Source organism: Tachypleus tridentatus, chromosome 5, assembly GCF_004210375.1.
Source record: "Tachypleus tridentatus isolate NWPU-2018 chromosome 5, ASM421037v1, whole genome shotgun sequence".
In the NCBI taxonomy this organism is placed as follows: domain Eukaryota; kingdom Metazoa; phylum Arthropoda; class Merostomata; order Xiphosura; family Limulidae; genus Tachypleus; species Tachypleus tridentatus.
The window spans coordinates 53,490,678-53,498,253 of NC_134829.1; positions in this window are offsets into that span (position 1 = coordinate 53,490,678).

A 7,576-nucleotide genomic window follows, 5' to 3' on the forward strand; every position below is an offset into this window, starting at 1 on the left:
GTAACAATCTACTGATAATAAGCTGTAACAATCTACTGAGAGTAAACTGTAACAATCTACTGATAGTAAGCTGTAACAATCTACTGATAATAAGCTGTAATAATCTACTTACAGTAAGCTGTAACAATCTACTGATAATAAGCTGTAATAATCTACTGATAGTAAGCTGTAACAATCTACTGAGAGTAAACTGTAACAATCTACTGATAGTAAGCTGTAACAATCTACTGATAATAAGCTGTAATAATCTACTGATAGTAAGCTGTAACAATCTACTGATAGTAAACTGTAACAATCTACTGATAGTAAACTGTAACAATCTACTGATAGTAAGCTATAACAATCTAATGAAAGTAAACTGTAACAATCTACTGATAGTAAGCTATAACAATCTACTGATAATAAGCTGTAACAATCTACTGATAGTAAGCTGTAACAATCTACTGATAGTAAACTGTAACAATCTACAAATAGTAAGCTGTAACAATCTACTGATAATAAGCTGTAACAATCTACTGAGAGTAAACTGTAACAATCTACTGATAGTAAGCTGTAACAATCTACTGATAATAAGCTGTAATAATCTACTAACAGTAAGCTGTAACAATCTACCGATAATAAGCTGTAATAATCTACTGATAGTAAGCTGTAACAATCTACTGAAAGTAAACTGTAACAATCTACTGATAGAAAACTGTAATAATCTACTGATAGTAAGCTGTAACAATCTATTGATACTAAACTGTAACAATCTACTGATAGTAAACTGTAACAATCTACTGAGAGTAAGCTGTAATAATCTACTGATAGTAAACTGTAACAATCTACTGAGAGTAAACTGTAACAATCTACTGATAGTAAGCTGTAACAATCTACTGATAGTAAACTGTAACAATCTACTGATAGTAAGCTGTACCAATCTACTGATAATAAGCTGTAACAATCTACTGATAGTAAGCTGTAACAATCTACTGATAGTAAGCTGTAACAATCTACTGATAGTAAGCTGTAACAATCTACTGATAATAAGCTATAATAATCTACTGATAATAAGCTGTAATAATCTACTGATAGTAAGCTGTAACAATCTACTGATAGTAAACTGTAACAATCTACTGATAGAAAACTGTAATAATCTACTGATAGAAAGCTGTAACAATCTATTGATACTAAACTGTAACAATCTACTGATAGTAAACTGTAACAATCTACTGAGAGTAAGCTGTAATAATCTACTGATAGTAAACTGTAACAATCTACTGAGAGTAAAATGTAACAATCTACTGATAGTAAGCTGTAACAATCTACTGATAGTAAACTGTAACAATCTACTGATAGTAAGCTGTACCAATCTACTGATAATAAGCTGTAAGAATCTACTGATAGTAGGCTGTAACAATCTACTGATAGTAAACTGTAACAATCTACTGATAGTAAGCTGTAACAATTTACTTATAGTAAACTGTAACAATCTACTGATAGTAAGCTGTAACAATCTACTGATAGTAAGCTGTAACAATCTACTGATAGTAAACTGTAACAATCTACTGATAGTAAGCTGTAACAATCTACTGATAGTAAGCTATAAAATCTACTGATAGTAAACTGTAACAATCTACTGATAGAAAACTGTAATAATCTACTGATAGTAAGCTGTAACAATCTATTGATACTAAACTGTAACAATCTACTGATAGTAAACTGTAACAATCTACTGAGAGTAAGCTGTAATAATCTACTGATAGTAAACTGTAACAATCTACTGATAATAAGCTGTAACAATCTACTGATAGTAAGCTGTAAGAATCTACTGATAGTAAACTGTAACAATCTACAGATAGTAAGCTGTAACAATCTACTGATAATAAGCTGTAACAATCTACTGAGAGTAAACTGTAACAATCTACTGATAGTAAGCTGTAACAATCTACTGATAATAAGCTGTAATAATCTACTGACAGTAAGCTGTAACAATCTACTGATAATAAGCTGTAATAATCTACTGATAGAAAGCTGTAACAATCTACTGATAGTAAACTGTAACAATCTACTGATAGAAAACTGTAATAATCTACTGATAGTAAGCTGTAACAATCTATTGATACTAAACTGTAACAATCTACTGATAGTAAACTGTAACAATCTACTGAGAGTAAGCTGTAATAATCTACTGATAGTAAACTGTAAGAATCTACTGAGAGTAAACTGTAACAATCTACTGATAGTAAGCTGTAACAATCTACTGATAGTAAACTGTAACAATCTACTGATAGTAAGCTGTACCAATCTACTGATAATAAGCTGTAACAATCTACTGATGGTAGGCTGTAACAATCTACTGATAGTAAGCTGTAACAATCTACTGATAGTAAACTGTAACAATCTACTGATAGTAAGCTGTAACAATCTACTGATAATAAGCTGTAATAATCTACTGATAATAAGCTGTAATAATCTACTGATAGTAAGCTGTAACAATCTACTGATAGTAAACTGTAACAATCTACTGATAGAAAACTGTAATAATCTACTGATAGTAACCTGTAACAATCTATTGATACTAAATTGTAACAATCTACTGAGAGTAAGATGTAATAATCTACTGATAGTAAACTGTAACAATCTTCTGAGAGTAAACTGTAACAATCTACTGATAGTAAGCTGTAACAATCTACTGATAGTAAACTGTAACAATCTACTGATAGTAAGCTGTACCAATCTACTGATAATAAGCTGTAACAATCTACTGATAGTAGGCTGTAACAATCTACTGATAGTAAGCTGTAACAATCTACTGATAGTAAACTGTAACAATCTACTGATAGTAAGCTGTAACAATCTACTGATAGTAAGCTATAAAAAATCTACTGATAGTAAGCTGTAACAATCTACTGATAGAAAACTGTAATAATCTACTGATAGTAAGCTGTAACAATCTATTGATACTAAACTGTAACAATCTACTGATAGTAAACTGTAACAATCTACTGAGAGTAAGCTGTAATAATCTACTGATAGTAAACTGTAACAATCTACTGATAATAAGCTGTAACAATCTAATGATAGTAAGCTGTAACAATCTACTGATAGTAAACTGTAACAATCTACAGATAGTAAGCTGTAACAATCTACTGATAATAAGCTGTAACAATCTACTGAGAGTAAACTGTAACAATCTACTGATAGTAAGCTGTAACAATCTACTGATAATAAGCTGTAATAATCTACTGACAGTAAGCTGTAACAATCTACTGATAATAAGCTCTAATAATCTACTGATAGTAAGCTGTAACAATCTACTGATAGTAAACTGTAACAATCTACTGATAGAAAACTGTAATAATCTACTGATAGTAAGCTGTAACAATCTATTGATACTAAACTGTAACAATCTACTGATAGTAAACTGTAACAATCTACTGAGAGTAAGCTGTAATAATCTACTGATAGTAAACTGTAAGAATCTACTGAGAGTAAACTGTAACAATCTACTGATAGTAAGCTGTAACAATCTACTGATAGTAAACTGTAACAATCTACTGATAGTAAGCTGTACCAATCTACTGATAATAAGCTGTAACAATCTACTGATAGTAGGCTGTAACAATCTACTGATAGTAAGCTGTAACAATGTATTGATACTAAATTGTAACAATCTACTGAGAGTAAGCTGTAATAATCTACTGATAGTAAACTGTAACAATCTACTGATAATAAGCTGTAACAATCTACTGATAGTAAGTTGTAAGAATCTACTGATAGTAAACTGTAACAATCTACAGATAGTAAGCTGTAACAATCAACTGATAATAAGCTGTAACAATCTACTGAGAGTAAACTGTAACAATCTACTGATAGTAAGCTGTAACAATCTACTGATAATAAGCTGTAATAATCTACTGACAGTAAGCTGTAACAATCTACTGATAATAAGCTGTAATAATCTACTGATAGTAAGCTGTAACAATCTACTGATAGTAAACTGTAACAATCTACTGATAGAAAACTGTAATAATATACTGATAGTAAGCTGTAACAATCTATTGATACTAAACTGTAACAATCTACTGATAGTAAACTGTAACAATCTACTGAGAGTAAGCTGTAATAATCTACTGATGGTAAACTGTAAGAATCTACTGAGAGTAAACTGTAACAATCTACTGATAGTAAGCTGTAACAATCTACTGATAGTAAACTGTAACAATCTACTGATAGTAAGCTGTACCAATCTACTGATAATAAGCTGTAACAATCTACTGATGGTAGGCTGTAACAATCTACTGATAGTAAGCTGTAACAATCTACTGATAGTAAACTGTAACAATCTACTGATAGTAAGCTGTAACAATCTACTGATAATAAGCTGTAATAATCTACTGATAATAAGCTGTAATAATCTACTGATAGTAAGCTGTAACAATCTACTGATAGTAAACTGTAACAATCTACTGATAGAAAACTGTAATAATCTACTGATAGTAAGCTGTAACAATCTATTGATACTAAATTGTAACAATCTACTGAGAGTAAGATGTAATAATCTACTGATAGTAAACTGTAACAATCTTCTGAGAGTAAACTGTAACAATCTACTGATAGTAAGCTGTAACAATCTACTGATAGTAAACTGTAACAATCTACTGATAGTAAGCTGTACCAATCTACTGATAATAAGCTGTAACAATCTACTGATAGTAGGCTGTAACAATCTACTGATAGTAAGCTGTAACAATCTACTGATAGTAAACTGTAACAATCTACTGATAGTAAGCTGTAACAATCTACTGATAGTAAGCTATAAAAATCTACTGATAGTAAGCTGTAACAATCTACTGATAGAAAACTGTAATAATCTACTGATAGTAAGCTGTAACAATCTATTGATACTAAACTGTAACAATCTGGTGAGAGTAAGCTGTAATAATCTACTGATAGTAAACTGTAACAATCTACTGATAATAAGCTGTAACAATCTAATGATAGTAAGCTGTAACAATCTACTGATAGTAAACTGTAACAATCTACAGATAGTAAGCTGTAACAATCTACTGATAATAAGCTGTAACAATCTACTGAGAGTAAACTGTAACAATCTACTGATAGTAAGCTGTAACAATCTACTGATAATAAGCTGTAATAATCTACTGACAGTAAGCTGTAACAATCTACTGATAATAAGCTGTAATAATCTACTGATAGTAAGCTGTAACAATCTACTGATAGTAAACTGTAACAATCTACTGATAGAAAACTGTAATAATCTACTGATAGTAAGCTGTAACAATCTATTGATACTAAACTGTAACAATCTACTGATAGTAAACTGTAACAATCTACTGAGAGTAAGCTGTAATAATCTACTGATAGTAAACTGTAAGAATTTACTGAGAGTAAACTGTAACAATCTACTGATAGTAAGCTGTAACAATCTACTGATAGTAAACTGTAACAATCTACTGATAGTAAGCTGTACCAATCTACTGATAATAAGCTGTAACAATCTACTGATAGTAGGCTGTAACAATCTACTGATAGTAAGCTGTAACAATCTATTGATACTAAATTGTAACAATCTACTGAGAGTAAGATGTAATAATCTACTGATAGTAAACTGTAACAATCTACTGATAGTAGGCTGTAACAATCTACTGATAGTAAGCTGTAACAATCTACTGATAGTAAGCTGTAACAATCTACTGATAGTAAGCTGTAACAATCTACTGATAATAAGCTATAATAATCTACTGATAATAAGCTGTAATAATCTACTGATAGTAAGCTGTAACAATCTACTGATAGTAAACTGTAACAATCTACTGATAGAAAACTGTAATAATCTACTGATAGAAAGCTGTAACAATCTATTGATAATAAACTGTAACAATCTACTGATAGTAAACTGTAACAATCTACTGAGAGTAAAATGTAACAATCTACTGATAGTAAGCTGTAACAATCTACTGATAGTAAACTGTAACAATCTACTGATAGTAAGCTGTAACAATCTACTGATAGTAAGCTGTAACAATCTACTGATAGTAAACTGTAACAATCTACTGATAGTAAGCTGTAACAATCTACTGATAGTAAGCTATAAAAATCTACTGATAGTAAGCTGTAACAATCTACTGATAGAAAACTGTAATAATCTACTGATAGTAAGCTGTAACAATCTATTGATACTAAACTGTAACAATCTACTGATAGTAAACTGTAACAATCTACTGAGAGTAAGCTGTAATAATCTACTGATAGTAAACTGTAACAATCTACTGATAATAAGCTGTAACAATCTACTGATAGTAAGCTGTAACAATCTACTGATAGTAAACTGTAACAATCTACAGATAGTAAGCTGTAACAATCTACTGATAATAAGCTGTAACAATCTACTGAGAGTAAACTGTAACAATCTACTGATAGTAAGCTGTAACAATCTACTGATAATAAGCTGTAATAATCTACTGACAGTAAGCTGTAACAATCTACTGATAATAAGCTGTAATAATCTACTGATAATAAGCTGTAATAATCTACTGATATTAAGCTGTAACAATCTACTGATAGTAAACTGTAACAATCTACTGATAGAAAACTGTAATAACCTACTGATAGTAAGCTGTAACAATCTATTGATACTAAATTGTAACAATCTACTGAGAGTAAGATGTAATAATCTACTGATAGTAAACTGTAACAATCTTCTGAGAGTAAACTGTAACAATCTACTGATAGTAAGCTGTAACAATCTACTGATAGTAAACTGTAACAATCTACTGATAGTAAGCTGTACCAATCTACTGATAATAAGCTGTAACAATCTACTGATAGTAGGCTGTAACAATCTACTGATAGTAAGCTGTAACAATCTACTGATAGTAAACTGTAACAATCTACTGATAGTAAGCTGTAAAAATCTACTGATAGTAAGCTATAAAAATCTACTGATAGTAAGCTGTAACAATCTACTGATAGAAAACTGTAATAATCTACTGATAGTAAGCTGTAACAATCTATTGATACTAAACTGTAACAATCTACTGATAGTAAACTGTAACAATCTACTGATAGTAAACTATAACAATCTACTGATAGTAAGCTGTAACAATCTACTGATAGTAAACTGTAACAATCTACTGATAGTAAGCTGTAACAATTTACTGATAGTAAACTGTAACAATCTACAGATAGTAAGCTGTAACAATCTACTGATAGTAAACTGTAACAATCTACTGATAGTAAGCTGTAACAATCTACTGATAGTAAGCTATAAAAATCTACTGATAGTAAGCTGTAACAATCTACTGATAGTAAGCTGTAACAGTCTACTGATTGTAAACTGTAACAATCTACTGATAGTAAGCTATAACAATCTACTGATAGTAAACTGAAACAATCTACTGATAGTAAACTGTAACAATCTACTGATAGTAAGCTATAATAATCTAATGAGAGTAAACTGTAACAATCTACTGATAGTAAGCTGTAACAATCTATTGATAGTAAGCTGTAACAATCTACTGAGAATAAACTGTACCAATCTACTGATAGTAAGCTGTAACAATCTACTGAT